The following is an 18,809-nucleotide window of genomic DNA, read 5'->3' on the forward strand; positions in this document are numbered from 1 at the left end:
CACGAAGGTCCTTTGCTGTAAGTCTGGGCAGTTCTGCAGAGCCTTTTATCTGAGGCTCATGCAGAGTGCATTACAGAACATAATGAATTAAGCTTCACAATGCTCTTGTGAGGTAGATCAGTGTTATCCTTCTTTGCATAGGTGAGGGGTTTTGCCGGGGCGTCACATGAAGTTGTGGCAGAACTGGGAGTAAAAGCTCAGTCTCTATACTCCCAATCCCATACTCCAACCACAAGATCACCCTTCCTTTCCTAAGGCTCTTCCGCCATCTTAGCCTTCAGAGCTGATGTGTTTGATGAGCTTTCTGGTGCTGCTGGAACTCTGGAAGAAGCAAATCTCACCTCATTCTGGAAGGAGCCAGGTGTGTCGTCCAGTTCTGCAAAGTTTAAAAACCCTTCCAACAAACTGTGAAACAGCAAGAAGAAAAGTCTAACAGTAAACCCTTCATCGAGCACTGTGGAGGCAGCGTCTCAGCCCGGCAAGGCAGGAGGTTACCTGGCAGTGAACTCTTCGTGCCCCCTCGGTTGTATTATCCTTGGATTCCAGTGACAGGAAATCCAGTGCTGATGTTAATGAGTTGCTTTGAGAACAGGGAATAGTTACTTAGGGAAATTTAAAAGATCCTGCTCCTGTCCTGGGCTCTATAGTAACCCACGCTGCATAGCAGTTTGTCCGTGCTCTGTCACCTGTGGTGGAATTGCAGTCAGAGAGTTAGAGCGGGAGACCTGAGCTTAGAACTTGTGGGGTCTCTTACCAGCTTGGGAGGATGGGCAAGGGGAGGGGCTTGACTAGGGGATTGAGGTCCTGGCTCTGTCACTGACTAGGTGTGTTACCTTGGGCAAGTCACTTAACCTCTCTGTGCCTTATCTTACCCATCTGTAGGATGGATACAATAATGTATCCATTATTTCCCTACCTCACTGGGAAAGATACCTAATGTTTCTAAAAACACTTTGGGTTATTCAGACAAAAGGGGCCATAGAAGTGCACTAACAAAGCCATAATATTTGTAAAGCTGCTGTTTGTTTGACTCCTAAGAGATGGGCCTTTAGCTGTCTTTTCAAAGCAGAGACCCTTTTTATTCTAAAGAATGTCTTTTAATTGAGAGACTGTTGGCCATTTGGGAAAATAAAACTTAACTCAAACAACAAAAACTTCCAAAACATCTCAGTTGTTGGTTTAGACTTAATGTTACTGTGTTGTCTGAAATGTCAACTAAATGTGCCATATGTTTTAAATAAAAGAATGGCAGATTAAAGGCTGTGCAGAGTATGCCTATGAATATTAATTTGATCCAGAATGGGGATGAAAGCCCTTTAATGAGGGATTCTTTACCTAACATTGATATGACCAAGACTCTCTAATAGCTGCTCTGTGTGCGATTACACCAGTGACTGAATCCTGTACTGAAAAAAACCAGCCTAAGCAAGCAGGTTTAAGAAAGCAGGGACGGACACATGTCTGGTGGTATGAGCCTGGGACTGAGGCAACAGGACTCCTGGGTTCTGTTCCCACGACTTCCATTGACTTGCTGTGTGAGCTGGGACAAGCCACTGCCAAATCTTTAAACGTGATCCCTGATTTTTTGGGTGTCCAGCTGGAGGAATCTTGGGCCTGATTTCTAGGTGCTCCACTTCTTTGCCCATCAGACCTTCAGTGTCTCCAGCTGAGCTTCCAAAGCCAGTGGCTACTTCAGTCCCTTTATGCCTCAGTATTTTTCATCCTTCAAACAGGTACAACACACAGCTCCTTGGCAGTTCACAACCCCAGCACTTCTGGGCTTGCTGCAGCAGTTATGAATGTAAAAAAAATTGCCTGAGCCCCGGCCCCTCTTCCATTACAAATGAAGCGCTGCTCCCTGAGGTGAGGGGAGGGCTGATGTTTCTAAAGCACTGCAAGACCCTTAGGGCTTGGCTACACTTACAAATTTGCAGCGCTGCAGCAGGGTGTGAAAACACACCCTCTCCAGCGCTGCAAATTGCGGCGCTGCAAAGCGCCAGTGTGGTCAAAGCCCCAGCGCTGGGAGCGCGCCGTCCATTATTCCCCACAGGGAGGTGGAGTACGGACAGCGCTGGGAGAGCTTTCTCCCAGCGCTGGCGCTTTGACTACACTTAGCGCTTCAAAGCGCTGCCGCGGCAGCACTTTGAAGCGCTAAGTGTAGCCACAGCCTAAGATGGAAGATGCTGCATGTGGGAAAAGGATTGTTATTTGAGATGGGCGTGTACTAAAAGCCCCAACCCTGCCACCGTCCATTTGGTGGTGTTTGAAACCTGGAACTGAACTGCAGCTTGATCTCCCATCTCCAGTTATTATTTGGAGCTTCGAGCTCTGAAAGTGCTCAGTGCAGTTGGAACCACAGTAATTTAGAGGCCTCGGGGTGCAACGGAGAACTCCCATTGACTTTAGGGGAAACTGTGAACGAAGAATTGCTGCTGCCCTGTTAATACCCTCTCTCTCTCAGGGCTTGGCTACACTGGAGAGTTGCAGCGCTGGTGGTGGCTTTACAGCGCTGCAACTCACTCACCGTCCACACTGGCAAGGCACATACAGCGCTGTATCTCCCTGGCTACAGCGCTGGCTGTACTCCACGTCTGCCTGGGGAATAACGACTGCAGCGCTGGTGCTGCAGCGCTGGGGTGCCAGTGTAAACAGTGAGTAATCTTACTACGCTGTAACTGACCTCCAGAATTTTCCCATAATGCTTTTAACTAAAGAACTCTCTTTGTTTTGTTATGATGCCTCTCTTTGTTTTGTTGTGAACTCGGGGCTCCCGGAGCTGCTTATCTAAAAAACAAACAGAGCTCTTGTTTGCTGTGAATGAGGCAGGCAGGGGGATGAATGTCCACAGCCTAGTGTTTGCTTGAGGAAAGAAACAGCACGGTGCCGGGGGTGGGGTGGGGGAAGGGAGTCCGTCGGAGCAGCTGCTTATCTGGTCTGCAGGCTATTTGCATTTAAGAGTGAATGAGGGGTCGGGGAAGTGGTCAGAATTTGCAAGGCAGGGAGCTGACAGTGTCGGCTCCAAAAATCCTCTCTCTCTCTCTCTCTCTCTCCCCCCCCCACGCTCCCTGTCACACTCCACCCCACCCCCCTCTTTTGAAAAGCATGTTTCAGCCACTTGAACGCTGGGATAGCTGCCCATAATTCACCACTCCCAACACCGCTGCAAATGCAGCCACACTGCAGCACTGGTAGCTGTCAGTGTGGCCACACTCCAGTGCTTTCCCTACACAGCTGTATGAAGACAGCTGTAACTCCTAGTGCTGCACATCTGCAAGTGTAGCCAAGCCCTCAGCCAGAGGATTGTGGGCTTGCACCGTCCAGTGCTGACTACACAATGCGACACCAGGGGAGTGTTGCTATCTTGTTGAGGCACCATCGTTCAGATGAGATGCTGAGCAGGTGACCCCTCCTGCCCATCTGTTACCTTTCAGAACACAAGCAGACTTGCACTTGCTCTCTCTCTCTCTCTCTCTCTCTCTCGGTGGCCTCCTAGTGGTGATGGGACAAAGATGATAGGAAAGCGTTTGCCACTCAGGAGTTTGGGAGCCACCTGCACAATCTTTTATCTGATGCGTGCTATGGGTGCCTTGAGTATGAACGAGGACTATGTCTATAAAACAAAACCCTGGTTCTGTTCCATGGCTTTGCAGCTGCAAATTAACCAGCACTTTGCAATGCAAGAGCTAATATGCATCTCTAAGCACAGCCAGATAGAATGGTTGGATAATTACTATCTTTTTGAAAGCTCCACTGTGATATTTTAATTTGCTGCAGCAGCAGATGCCAAGTGCAATATACATTTTGCTTTATGGAAAATATCTGATAGCCAATCTCATGCTGTTGATTGAATTACTTTTTCCCCCCCAGTAACCTCTCTGGAATTTTGGCTAATGTAAAAGGGAAAGCAAGTTTGGTTATAGTATAGTTAAAATTGAAAAGGCTCCCATGGGTCATGTAAATACCAACAGGATGTTTTAGCTGCAGTTAGTAAACTACAGTCAAGTCAAATCTTTGAGAGAGGAGGATGGGAGAACGGCAACAAATTTAGGCCAACACGTAGCTTTTAGTAAAGAGAAATGGTCAAGCCACATGTGGTGCAGGATGCAAACTTCGCTGTGCTGCGATTGCCATTGAAAATCGTTCTTTATAACAAAAGAGGCCAAAGCGAAATGCTCGCTTCCTAAAGTTCTTTATGGAGCTTCTACTTGATTGAGCAGTTGAACATCTTACAGTAACACAGATCATCTTCCAAGAAAAGCTGCGTCAGTTCTTTGTTTGTGCCTAGGCAGTGTGTGTATGAGGAGGGAGCTAGGTAACATGTCATCTGTACATTTGAGACCATGCGAAATTTCCAATATCCTGTCCAAGGGCGTTTTCAGGCAGAATCTGACAATAGATTTATGATTTAGGTACATACTTCAGTTACAGTAACTGGAAATGAAAGTGCTGATACAGAGAGACCTCTTTTCTTCCTAAACTTGCTCTTATAAATTGCTATGTAATCATACTAACACCTGCATAATCCTATTTAACCCAAGGATCTCAAAATGGCTTATAAAAAGCAGATCAGTGTTCATCTTAGGTACTTATCTGGCCCCCATCACCCCAGTATCTGAGGGACTCCCAATATTGCATGTATTTATCCTCCCAACACCCCTGTAAGATATGGCAGTGCTACTATCCCCATTACACAGCTGGGGATCTGCTGCCCAGAGAGACTAAGGGTGTCTTCACTGACAGACTCTTTCTTTCACTATGGGTGTTAGCTCTCTGGCTGGCTGTAAAAATGTAGTGAAGCCAAGGCACTTCAGATTTACTGCAAGGCCAACCACAGATAGGTGGTACGGTGCTGACCTCACTTGGCGACCTCACAGTTAACACTCCAAGTGCCTCACCACCTCTTAGGATCTGACACCAAAATAACTCACCGGTGTCACCTTGTCATAAAGAAGAGCGGGGGACCCCCTTTCCAGCAGTGAATACAAGGCATTTATGACTTACTCATGGTCTGTAGAGAAGTAGGGAAATGAACCCAGGTCTGCTGAGTCCCAGGCTAGTGCCCAAAGCCTTGGCCTGTCCTTCAGTGTTATCCCATTTTGCTGATGGGGGAAACTGATGCGCAGAGATGTGAAATGGGCTTACCATGGAAATGCTGGGCTGGAAGGAACCCCGAGCTAGCCAGCCCTTGTGCTGAGGCAGGACCATGTAAACCTAGACCATACAGAACCTGGGAATGGCTCACTTGATTACCTGCTCTGTTCATTCCCTCTGGGGCACCTGGCATTGGCCACTATCAGAAGACAGGATACTGGGCTGGATGGCCCTTTGGTCTGACCCAGTCTGGCCATTCATATATTCTTATCCCTGACAGGTGTTTGTCCAACCTGTTCTTAAAAACAACCAATGAGAGGGATTCTACAACACGTTCCAGAGCTTAACTATCCTTATAGTTAGAACGTTTTTCCTAATGTATAACATACATCTCCCCTTCCTTCAGATTTGCTTCTTGCCCTCCCTTCAGGGGACGTGGAGAGGAGTGCATCACCATCTCCTCTTTAATGGCCCATCATATATTTGAAGACTGTCAGGTCCCCCTTTGTCATCCTCTCTCAGGACTAAACATGCCCAGATTTTTTAATTTTTCCTTGTAGGTCACATTTTCTAAACCTTTCGTCATTTTTATTGCTCTCCTTTGGACTCTCCCCAGTTCATCCACATCTTTCTTAAAACGCAGTGCCTAAAACTGGGTGCCATACTCCAGCTGAGTCCTCACCAGTGCTGAGTAGAGCGGAAGTTATCTCCTGCTCTTACATATGACACTCCTGTTAATACACCCCAGAACGTTGTTACCCTTTTTCTCAACTGCATCAGCTTGCCCCGTGTCACACAATGAGTCAATGTCGGAGCTAGAAATAGAACTCAGAAGTCCTACCTTCCAGTAACTAGTCAATAATGGTGCCTATTTTAGGCCTTAAATATCAAACCAACACTTTACGTACAACTTACTGATATCAGAAGGAAGGGTTCTTGCCTCAGTTTAGCAGAGACTTGCAATAGACTTGTTCTTACACTGCTAGAAAATCGGTCTCTTAAACCCGCAGCACAAGAGGTGCAATAAGAGTTGGAGAGACATCAGCTGCGACGCCCAAAGGAGCGTTGCTATAAAGACTTGCAAAGTGCTGTGGATTCAGTGGAATGGGATGCTACCTTCTACTCTGTGTATCCAAGTGTCAGCACTTCTCATTTCAGATCAGGAGAAAAACTAGTAAAGAGTAAGGCAGGAAACTTGTCAGCTTTTAATAAGTAGTACAGGTTTCCTTTGGGCAAAGGTGTGTGAGCAACCAGGCACAGCTGTAGCAGAGAATTTTGTGCGCGACTAGATACATTTCCTCACCCACCGAGAGAGCAGGATTGTGCTAAAGACTCCCCCGCCACAGTTCTAACCATTCTTCTCTCTCCTCACAACTTTGAGATACGGATTGGTTTATCAGCATGGAAAGTATCTATGAACCTTTCCTCTACTTGGGAGGAGAGGTGGGATGCTGGTAATGGTCTAGTGGAAAAATACAGGGCTCGTAGCTGGGAAATCCTTGACTGCATCCCAGCTCTGCTTCTGGAGTGGGGTTTTGGTCCAGCTGGTTAGTGAGCTGGGAGCCAGAGACACAACTTCAAATGCTCCCAAAGTGTGTGACGTTGGAACTGGGATCTTACTCTGGGCTCATCTCATCCGTAGCTTGACCACCTGTGAATGGTTTCTTGTATTGGTCAGTTTGGAATTTTTTTGGCGGGGCAGAGGTCAGTATTTCTCTCTGTTTGAATATCTGGGAGGGCACATCTCAGCCAGGGCAGGAACACCAGTCTGAGAGTGGACTGGGATGTGGCTGCAGACCCAGCATTTAGAAATATTAAGGGTCTGAGCTATCCACACTTGCTGCTGGATAAAAGAATTGTCACTGTGGATTCCCCAGACCTTAAGACACCAGCAGCTGAGGAACAGGTGCCACCAAAGGCGCATGTTGGAGGCAGGGCCCTTCTGGTTCTGATAAACTCAACTGAGGGAACATCAGTCACGGTTTTACATCCACCAGGCAGCAGGCGCTAGGCTCACTACTGCTTCTTCTTGGGCCTTGCTTTAGGTCGTCGTCTGCTTCTGGCAACCCTTACGAGAGCGTAGAATGTAAGGTATTGCAGGCTGTTCCTCTACATCTTCTTCTGGAGTCAAAATTGACTCTGCGTGGTCCCGAGGTGATGATTGGTTCACTGGGGGTGGTGCATTCTTACACTGCGAAGCATGTATCCACTCTGCAATGCCAGACAGTTTAACAGCTATCTGGCTAGTAAGCAGTGCCTGATGATTCTCTGATGTTCTTTAAGTCTCTTTACTACTTCTTCCTTGACTCTGGCTATAACCATGGCCTTCACACCTTATCTTTCCCTGATGCAGACATTCCTCATTCACACAAAAAGACTGAGAATACAAACAGTAGTATTTTATATCCAACAAAAAGGCATTGCACATTAAACCTTGCTAAGTTTTACAGTTAATAACCAAGACAATTTACATTGAGCCCAAGGCCTTCAATGTTTCTCTAATTTACTTAAACATAGGTCTGGTCTACACTACGGGGGGTGAGGGGGTGTCGAACTAAGGTACGCGACTTCAGCTACGCGAATAGCGTAGCTGAAGTCGAACTACCTTAGTTCGACTGACTTACCCGTCCAGACACGGCGGGGTCGAACTCCGTGGCTCCAAGGTCGAGTTCCGGAGTTGACCGGAGCGCGTGGGGAGTTCGAACTATCGTGTCTTGATTAGACGCGATAGTTCAAACTCCAAGAAGTCGAACTCACCGCGTCGACCCGCGTGGTAAGTATGGACCTACCCATAGACACAATAGAGAATCCTGTCTCTTACTACCTAAATCTTAAAACAAAGAGTTAGAGAGGGCCCAATTTGTAATGCATATGGGAAAACAGAATCTTATAATCCCAGAGGGTCATTTCTTTCTGCTATTTAAAAAGGATGGCTAGCAGGATGAAATCAAATTATACTTTAATTCTTATGGGACATTATAAAATCCTGCTCCTACATATCCCCCTTTTGACACTAAGATTATTAATCGCCAGTGTCACTTCTTATTTAGTCCACGTAATAGAAAATAGTGGGAGGTGATTTGGGCCTGTGGCTTTAGCTTTGTTTTATCCACCAGCACATTTTAAACATTTTAATTAAACACATACAATTTAAAACCAAAAACAATTAGGGGTAGTAACATTAGTATGCCAGTAGTTGTGGGAGACCATCCAGAAAATATGTGATACCAATGGTAAGCTGTTATGTTTTTCTGCAGTGGCAATTCTTAACATGTCCCCATTTGCGTGTATAATATGAATGGTCCACATTGTTTTGTTTGTTTGTTTTTGTTTTTAGGAACTATGTTCCCTTTTTACCTTTTTTAAACAGATGATTGGTAACTGTTTGCCATTCAATGCCAAGATTGATAGAGAACTCAGCAAAATCAGTGCGCACAGTAAGCTGAGACTTTTTGGTTGTGGCAAATAGTAAATGTGATTATTGGTAAACACAGTACTTACATTACATGTACATTTGTCTACTGGTGGGTTGCTAACACTTTTATCCTTTTAAAACACTTCTTTCCAAGAATTAACACACACATTGCCCGTTATACAATACTTTGGTCTAATTATTAATTTTATCCCACATACAGGATCCTAGTGAGATGTCTTTACTACAGGGCTTTGGAGCAAAAGGCATGGATAAGCATACTCACTTTTGAGGAGTCCACTTGGTACAACCTCTAGTGTCCAATAGTTTCCCTTCCTCCCCAGCCCACTGGCTTGAGATCTGGGGTAGCCAGAAGGATCCCAGGTGCAATCGGTGGAGTGGGCTAACTTTCCATATCTTTGCTTCCAGAACCTGTTGGTGTGCGATTTTTAACAACAATTTCTTCACTTAACAAGTTTTGTTTTACCATACTGGAGACATACTGCATCCAATTATATTGATAGGTATTAAACAATTATCTTTTTCTTTGCTTTAACAGATGTATCAAAACCTTAATATTCTCTGATATTACCCAAAACATCTTATGTTCTAAATATCTGCATTTCAGTACATTCCATAGCTATTGCAGTATGTTTTTTAACTTTTATTTGTTTTTGTAATAGGTTGTTCTGTAGCTGGTATTAGCTTTTTCTGATTTTCTGAAAGACAAAAATAACATTTTTCTACCCCTTTCAGGCTGGCATTGATTATCGCTTAAAAGATTCCTTTCTTTTACAAATACCCTTGCTGATTGCAGACAAAACAGAGGAATTACCCCCATATTTTCCTGTGCGTTTTTGTTCTACAGGCAGGCCAGGTTTTAATGGCTTCTACTTTTTAAGGGTTATGGGGAAATTATTCCATTGTTTAGTTATTAAATCCATGAGGTGGTGTACCTCAAGTTTTTCTTCTTATATAGCAGACCAAGTTTGTAATGTTTTTTCCTGCTGTGTTAAGCTTTAAGTTTATTCACAGGTAATAGCTGAGAAGCATCATTACCATATTACCTTAAAGGATTTTCCCAAAAATCATACACACTATACATTGTTACAGGGGTGCTTACTAACATTACATTTATTTCAATGTTTAATATTAACAATAACGTTAGCGTCATATCTATTAAAGATATCTTGTTATACCATGTCTTTTATTTAGGCAATTTCTTTTGTGCTGGCAGTTTTCACCTTACTTTATCAGTTAGGTCATTTGCATCAACACAGGCTTGGCTTTTGGATTCAAAGCCATCAGCAGGGCTCAGAGACTCTGTCTTAAAAGGGACACAATCAACTTCCACCAGAATTTTGATTTCTTTCCACTTTCAGCTCCTGCTTGCAAAACACACAGAGATCTGAAAAAGAAAACACAGTCTATTGCGGCTCTTTTTGGAGCCCTAATAGGATTTGAATTCAGCAGCACGTTTCATTTGCATTTCTTTTACCCCTTTCTACAATATACACTGCATATGTCCTAGGAAAAAAGCGCATTCCTTCTATACTACAACTTTTTTTTTTAAACATTAGCCATATCAATTTTTACATAAGGTGTAACTGTTTTTGATTTTAAAGAGTTTTCATGTACCCTTATCAAAGTGACAGTCTGATTACACAGAGCCATTTTAAGGCTCAGTGTTTTTAACGTTGCTTCTTTTTGTTTTGTGCACCCAGGGGCGGCTCTAAAAATTACACCGCCCCAAGCAGGGCGGCGCGCTCGCCGCCCTTCCCCGGTCCCGTGGCCGGGACAGAAGTGTCTGCGGCGGGTGCGCTGCTCCCGCGGCTCCGGTGGAGCATCCGCAGGCATGCCTGCGGGAGCTCCGTCCGAGCCGCGGGACCAGCGCAGCCTCCGCAGTCATGCCTGCGGGAGCTCAAGCGGAGCCGCGGGAAGAGTGGACCCTCCGCAGTCATGCCTGCGGCAGGTCCGCTCGTCCCGGGGCTCCGGTGGACCTCCCGCAGGCATGACTGCGGAAGGTCCGCCGGAGCCAAATGCCGCCCTGCCCCGACAATGCCGCCCCACGCACCTGCTTGGCGCGCTGGGGTCTGGAGCCGGCCCTGTGTGCACCTCACCTCTGCTGTTGCTTCAGAGGGTCACTGTTAATTTCTTATTCTTTCACTACAGCTCTTATCTGTTATCGTTACAAAAAAAACCCTATCCAAACAAACAAAAAGACCCCAGAATCTCTCCCTATTCTCTTGATTTTGACTGCCCTATTGCAGCCATGACTTGGTCTTTATTTAAAAACATTTTAAATTTTATAAAGAATCAAGTTACCCCTTAAGGGTTAAATGCTAAATCCCAAAGCCAAACACCACTAATTACCTGTGTCTTGCAAAAAGGTTTATCTGTTTTGAAACTTTTAATTTAAAGAGTCAAATGAATTTTTAGTGTCATTAAAAACAAAAACAAAACCAATGTATCTTACACCTACAAAACAAGAGTTTTACAAACCAGATGTGCTGGTTTAGATTCTTAGAACTTTATGTATTTTCCACAGACAAATAGAGACATACACATTTTCTTGTCCTTAACATTCCTTTACACTGCTTTGTTTTTACATAGCTGTATATATATTTGGATTATTTACAGGCATTCTTCTGGAAAAGGGCCCATTTTCCCTTCAGAATGGCTGCAAAGAAACCAAGCATTCTCTCTCTTTAACATGGTCCTTTTAAACATTTTCACAAAGTTTAATTGCTTAATTCTCCAGCCTCTGTAGAGTTAACTTTTCACTCTCTTTCCTTAAATCACTGGATCTCCCAAAATGACACCTTTTTCACCTCAGATTTCACCATTTTAAGTATTGTTCCAGGGGTTCATGCCTGCACTTACTGCTTTTCTTACTGCCAACACTATGCCCTTAGGGCTTCCAACCTGTTTTTCAGTTTCTTTATCTGTTGCTTGCCTGCTTTTCTGGGCCCGATCCTGCTTTTTTTTCCAATGAACCATTTGTGAGTGATACTGTGGTCACTTCACAATTTTGAAAGAAATGTTTAAGGAAAGGGACCAGGAAGGGTGGGGGCTAGTTGAGGAGCTCACCCTCTTTGCTGAATTGGTAGTGGAACACTAAACAATCAGTTTTTGAAGCAGACAACAAAGGGGAACAGAACAAGGAGCTTTTTGTCCTTTTTACAATGAGACGGGAGTATTAAAGGGGTTGGATCGATCCGGGTGGAGGTTTTTGAGAATGGGGTAAAGGGGAGCACTCAGTCTGGTGGTGGGAGAGGAGGCTTTTAATAAGGATTTTAACTTATTATTTGAATATTTGAGAGAGGTGAGTTTTGATTTTGTCCAGCTACGATTTGCCTCTTCCCACCACTGAACGAAACAATTAACCTCTTCTTTAGCCAATTTAGTTTTCGGTTGGCCGAGTTTGTTCTTTAAGACGTCCACTCGGTCTTTGTTCCAAGATTTTAACTGTGGCCACTGAGTTTTGGGATCCCCCTGAGTTAGCCTAGACCATTTTTCCAGAAATTTACAGGAGTCCGGACCCATCCTAAATATATAAAATGAGCCAGCGTTCGTTTAGGGAACTGTCCCGACTTAGACGTCTGGTTACCCTTACAGGAGGACTTCACACACCAATCGCACAAGAAGGAAATTTGGGTTCTTCAGAGTGATGCCCGGTGCAACATACAAAAGGAGCCCACAGGCTACTGCCTCAATCGCCTTGCTTTCACACCAGGGTTTTACCCAAAGTGCGGTGCAACTGCGATTGTGCAGATTCCACTCACTCAGACCGCAGGGACAGGAACCCCTTGGTTGGCCGATCCTTGGACAGAGATGGCACCCAGACTCAAATGCTCCACAGGAGGATGGATAGACACGGAGACAGGACAGTCCTCAGTCCGCACAAAACACAGAAATAATTACCTGACCAGATTCCTGATGTCAGATCCCAGGATCCCTACCAGAACAGAGAGGGAACCAACCAGAGAGGGAGCCAAGAGGTTCAATGGCGTAGACTTCACTGTGGTTGTGCGCCTTTCCGTTCTGGTGGAGGACCGCTCGGGCCAAATGCCCAGGTGCCGGCTGCCACGGTCGTCCTACAAAAACAGTCAGGAATCTCACAGCCCCAGTGAAGACGGTTGCCATGTCGGTAGAACCTCCAAATTGTCAAAGTTAGACTCAAGACTCAGTTTGTCAGACCACTCTGTTTTATTAGCACAGCGCTCTGCTAATAACACCCAGATAATGTGAGCCCCATGCAAGACACCAACTATCTTATTTATACAGATAAAAGGGTGAGAACTTAACAAGATAACAAAGGAAGCAGAAGCAGATAAGTTTACCTGGGCTAGGCATGCATATCTTATTTTCTTATTAACTATTACCGATCTTCTGTTAATGTTTCGCCATTAGCACCATTGTTTATGCCTAATGTTTCTTTTCCTGGCACCTGTATTTCAACATTTCTTATTTCTGCTTAAAGGTACATACAACATTTCTTTAATCCATTCTTATTTTTACAATATAATTCATTCTACTTTCACAGCTTGCAGCTCCTCCCTGCTTGGGTCTGTAAATGGCCCTGGCCAGTCCTCGGCTCCCTCGGGGTCAGCAGCAGCCTTCCGGCTTGGGAGCTCACAGGAGGCATCTGGCTCCTCTGGCGGCTGCCTCCCAGCTGAGTTCTCCAGCCACCTTTTGTACTTCCGCTCTCCTGTACGTGCCAGCTCCAGGGGCTTGCTGCCTGCCAAAAGCCTGGCGAGGAGGGGACGCTCTGGATGGGGTAGTCCAGAGCACTCAGCGTCAGCCTAACTCTGCTCCCATGGCAAGCGGGAGGGAAGGCGCCGTTCTGTTGACCTCAGTGGGAGCAGAAGGAGGCCAGTGCTGAGCACATCTGCATATGCCACCCAGTGTGAGAAATGCCACGAGCCCCCCCAGGACTCATAGCCTGCAGCCGTACTGCTGGGCAGCTCGCCAGCCGTGGAGACTGGAATTCCAGGTGCCCGGTCCAGACCGCACCCCCCACCGATGTGCCTCATGCGAAGGTGCAAATCCTGGAACAGCCCTGGCTGAAAGCACAATGCCACTTAATCACAGGAATAAGGAGCAGCCTTGTAATGTACAATCAAAGGGGAAGCACATTCCCATAAACTATATATGCCGCACCCCTTCTGCAGGGCAGTAACTCATATCACACCCCCTGGCGTACCCCTGCTATTGTCTGTAGCTGGGGGCGTTCACCTCTTAGAACTATGGAGTTATATTGGTTTCTTGTCTTCAAAATCTGCCTCCTAGTGGTTGCATGTGATTGTGCTTTCAGGGGGCAACACAGGCGAAAGGACAGCACAAATCGAGAGGTTCTTTTGGGTGCAGTCATCCCCATGGTACCATGTAAGTTGGGAAGACAGGGAACAAATGCCTCTGTGCAGGGGCAGTGAGTGACAGTAACTGTGACACTGGGAGAGTTTAACTGTGTCTGTCTATTGTGGGAAGCAGGTAACAGAGAAGGAGAGTGAGGGGTGCAGGAGACCAATTCACCCCCCAAGAGTCTCCTCAGCATTGGCACCAGAGGCGGGGGGAGGCTGTAGCTTAGTAACTTGGGGTGAAATGCAGAGAGGAGTCCAGAGTGGATGTAACCTCTCCCCGACCTCCTCTCTCTCCACCCCCCTTTCTGGCCCTGAAACCATCCAAGACTTGAAAGGCCATTGGCTGCCTTCACCTACCCACTGCACAAGAAGGGGGTTTAATTCAGGGAGTGGCTCCAGGCCCTGGCCTTCATTGGGAGGGACGGTTCAATGCAGGTAGCCTTCAGGGCTTCTGCAGCAATGGCGCCTCCTGCAGAATGATGGTGAAATTGACCAGTGGGGATGTAAGTTACATATCTGAGCTGCCTCCCTGGAATGGCTGTGGGCACTGCATGTACCCCTAGCGTGGCACCCAGGGGGCCTGTTCCCTTACCTGCTTCTGGGTGGCTGGGTGCAGGGAAATCCACCCTAACGGACACTGGAGACAATTTTGCTCAGCCCTGTTTCTACATAATTTGCAGTATTTTGTCTCTGCCAGGCTCTCTTCTCCCCATGACCACCCTTGTCCTCTCCCAGCCGTACAGGCCATGCAGCTCCCTTCGCAGCACTGGCTGTGGTACCCTCCTGGAGCTGGGCCTCATTCTGTCTCATCTGCTACCATGTGTGCTGCAGCGGCAGGGCTGACTAAGGCAGTGGCATAGCCAGGTTCTAAAATCAGGGGGAGCCAACACATAAAAAAAGGTGCCACACGACATATTAAATTACACCTCTACCTCGATATAACACGACCCGATATAACAGGAATTCGGATATAACGGACAAAGCAGTGCTCGGAGGGCTGTGCACGCACCTGGTGGGACATCCCTCTCATCTTTCCTGAGGGGATGTTCTGCAATCTGTGGCCCCTGGAAGCAGGCAGCACACAGGAACGGGGGCACAGTCCCCACATAAGAGAGACAATCGGACAGAGGTGGGCAGGGTCTGTTGGGGGTTCACATGGGGCAGAGGGGGTTGGGGGCTGCACTGGGAGGCTCTCCAATGCAGCACCTAGCCACGCTGACTCTATGCATCATGAGGCACTCGGAAAAAAGGAGGCAGCAAGAGAGAGAGAGGCCGACAAGGAGTGCCCTTCCCCTCCCAGCTGGGTCTGTGAGTGCCCAGCCCTGCAACTCTCAGCTGCATTGTCCCATGCCTCACCCTGTTCCTCCAGGGACGACTCCACCTTACGCTACAGCCCTGCTTTACCCTGGGACAATGCCCAGCCTGGGGTGTTGTCTGTCTGCGTGATCCCCACCAGGCGCAGGAAGGAACACTGCTTTACATTAAGGTTCTTTTGGTGATGGGCTAACCTTACCCCTGTCCTGCATTTTGAGTGTGAACAGCTGTAGATGGAAACTGAGACGGTAGAGATGGAGCAGGACTAACCATGGCCACTTAGTCTAGCCCTCACCCTGTGTCTGTCCTGTACAAGTGTTGCAAACAGCAAGTGCCTTTTCTTGCCCTGATATGATTTTGGAGATGTCAGCATTTTCTACGGCTTTCTCCCTGTATGGGTTGTGGGATCCAGTGGAGCGGTCTGTGTTCTGTGTACAGGACAAGATGTGTATATATTTTATATCTTGCTATATTACTGTAAACACAGTTATTTAATAAATAAAATGAATAAAAGCATTAAAATACATCAAAATACATCAAAATGAAACAGAGGATTGTTATGTACAAGGGGGCGGAGGAGGCTGCATGTGAGTATGTAAACGTGGGTGTCCGGGGCTCAACCCTCCCAGGGGAGGAGGGGAGCCACACCGGCCCGTTACACTGAGCAACAATACACGAGTCAATTAGGGCTCAGGCCTTCTGTTGCAAGGCTGAGCAACAATATGCAACAGTTTGGGGAAGCCCAGGCCCTCTGTTGCAGGGGCTGGGCCACAACACAAAGAGTTCAAGCAAGCCCAGGCCCTCTGGTGCAGGGGCGGGGCAGCGACACAAAGAGTTCAAGAAGGCCCAGGCCCTTTGCTGCAGGGGCTGAGCAACAGTACAAATAGTTCAGCAGGCCCAGGCCCTTTGGTGCAGGGACTGGGCAGCAAACAGTCTAGGAGGCTCAGGCCCTTTGGGGCAGGGGCTGAGCACTGGGGTGAGGGGGAAAACTGCCACCCATCAGTGGGGTGGCAGGGGGGACGCAGGCCCATTCACTCCACTGCGTCCCGGCCCGGGGTCCTAGGCAGCGGCTACCACGGCTGACGGTCAGTGGGGATCCTCACCGCAACACACTGACATGGGTATGGGTTGATCTGCAGCCTGACTACTAATTGTCGGGTGATACCACCCACTGTTAGTCGGGCTCGAGCGCTCGGGTAGGGCCGGACGTCTTCATGAATGCACTGCAGACAGATCGCTTCAAACGGGGTCGACCGGGGTCCCAGAGCCTGGCGCACCAACGCCTGGCCGCACTCCAGAGTCAATCACAGCCTGCGTGGCTTGGACCCCAACCATCACCGGGACCGTGCGTTTGGGGACCTGTGGTAATCGGGTCCGGCCGGCTCCTGCGTACACCTACCCAAAGCTACAGTCCATTTCGGGGCAGTCCCGTTGTAGGTGCCCCGCCTTCCCGCATCCAAAGCAGGGACCGAGCTCGGGGCACCCGCCTCCGAGGGAGGGCCACTCGGGTACTTTGGGGGGGCTCCGACGGGCCCTCGGGGCCCCCTGATTGAAGGCCGGTGTTGCCAGCCGGGAAGCCGCGTCTGAGCGCTGGGTCTGGGACCCCAGCCGGGATTCTGATCCGTGGCCTGGACCTCGCTGGCTGGGCAGGTTGGTCGCCTTCTTCTCATTATGGGGCATTCGGGCCCGGAGGTAGGTGGCCGGAAGGTGGGTCCTATGGAGGCTTCCGCAGCCAGGAAGCCTTCCATCAGCGAGACGGCATCAGCCAGGGTCGCCGCCGGTGTCGGAGTACCCAGGCCCTTCCCGGCCGGCAGGGTATGGACAAATTATTCCAAGACAACCTGCTCAGTGACCTCCTCCGCCGCCCTGACCTCTGGTTGCAGCCACCGCGGCAGGCCTACTTCAAGGTCTGGACCACCATCCGGGACGGGCGCCCGCATGGTAGGTCTGGCGCCAGAACCGCTGTCTAAAGGTCTCTGGGCTGACATCCAAAGTGTCCAGGATCGCAGCTTTTACTCGGTCATAGTCTCTGGCCTCTTCTGTCGCCAGTCCGCAGTAGGCCGCTTGGGCCGTCCCAGTCAAATACGGGGCCAAAAGAGTGGCCCATTGGTCTCGGGCCCACCCCACGACAAGGGCCACATGCTCAAACATGACCAAGAAGGCCTCGGGGTCGTCGTCCGGGCCCATCTTGGTCAGGCACAGGGGGGCAGCCGAACATGCCCCCCAGTGCCCTCCCCCGCTGGCCAGTCGGCGGGGCGGGGTGCGGGGCCCATGAGGTTCTGCAGCTGGTTCCCCAGCTGCTGTACTAGCTGCTGCTGCTGCTCCAGCTGAGCTGCGTGCTGCTGCTGCTGTTGCTGGAGCTGGGCGGCATCTCCTTGCTGCTGTTGCTCCAGCTGGGCGGCATGCTGCTGCTGCTGCTGGGCTGCCTGCTGCCGCTCCTGGCTCTCCACCAGCAGCTGGAACAGCCGTTGCATATCGATGTTCCTGGCTAGGAAGGGGGTGATTCACCACCCACCTACCGGCCCCTTCTCACAGAGGCAAGGGTTCGACTCCCCACTTCTGGTACCAACTGTAAACGTGGGTGTCCGGGACTCAACCCTCCCAGGGGAGGAGGGGAGCCACACCGGCCCGTTACACTGAGCAACAATACACGAGTCAATTAGGGCTCAGGCCTTCTGTTGCAAGGCTGAGCAACAATATGCAACAGTTTGGGGAGGCCCAGACCCTCTGTTGCAGGGGCTGGGCCACAACACAAAGAGTTCAAGCAAGCCCAGGCCCTCTGGTGCAGGGGCGGGGCAGCGACACAAAGAGTTCAAGAAGGCCCAGGCCCTTTGCTGCAGGGGCTGAGCAACAGTACAAATAGTTCAGCAGGCCCAGGCCCTTTGGTGCAGGGACTGGGCAGCAAACAGTCTAGGAGGCTCAGGCCCTTTGGGGCAGGGGCTGAGCAGCAAACAGTCTAGGAGGCTCAGGCCCTTTGGGGCAGGGACTGGGCAGCAAACAGTCTAGGAGGCTCAGGCCCTTTGGGGCAGGGGCTGAGCACTGGGGTGAGGGGGAAAACTGCCACCCATCAGTGGGGTGGCAGGGGGGACGCAGGCCCATTCACTCCACTGCGTCCCGGCCCGGGGTCCTAGGCAGCGGCTACCACGGCTGACGGTCAGTGGGGATCCTCACCGCAACACACTGACATGGGTATGGGTTGATCTGCAGCCTGACTAGGGTCAGCTGCCCCCGGGCCACTTCCAATTTCTCCCTCTGGGCCTACCTGGTCCGCGGCGTCCACTCCCGGGAAGTCCCACAGCATGGGCTCCTCGCAGCCCAGGTGGGGGTAGATCCGCAGTTCCTCGGGAAGTCCAGCCAGTGCTGCCCGGGTTCCTCGGGTAACAACAGCGGAGAGGGGAAGTCTCTGGTGGCTCTCGTCGTAGGTGGCACGGGAAGCTCCGGCGGGTCCTCCCGTAGCGAGTGAGGGGAAGCTCCGCCAGTCCGGGCAACTGCTCTGGGCCCCAGTGTCTTCCCAGTCACGAGCTCCTCGGGCAGGTTTGCTCTCGGCGGTGGCTGGGCTCTGACTGAGCTCGGATGGCCGGCTTTATACTTCTGGGTCACCGCCTGACCCTCTGAGGGGCGGGCTCACT

Source organism: Mauremys reevesii, linkage group 4 (genome assembly GCF_016161935.1).
Source record: "Mauremys reevesii isolate NIE-2019 linkage group 4, ASM1616193v1, whole genome shotgun sequence".
NCBI classification, from domain to species: domain Eukaryota; kingdom Metazoa; phylum Chordata; order Testudines; family Geoemydidae; genus Mauremys; species Mauremys reevesii.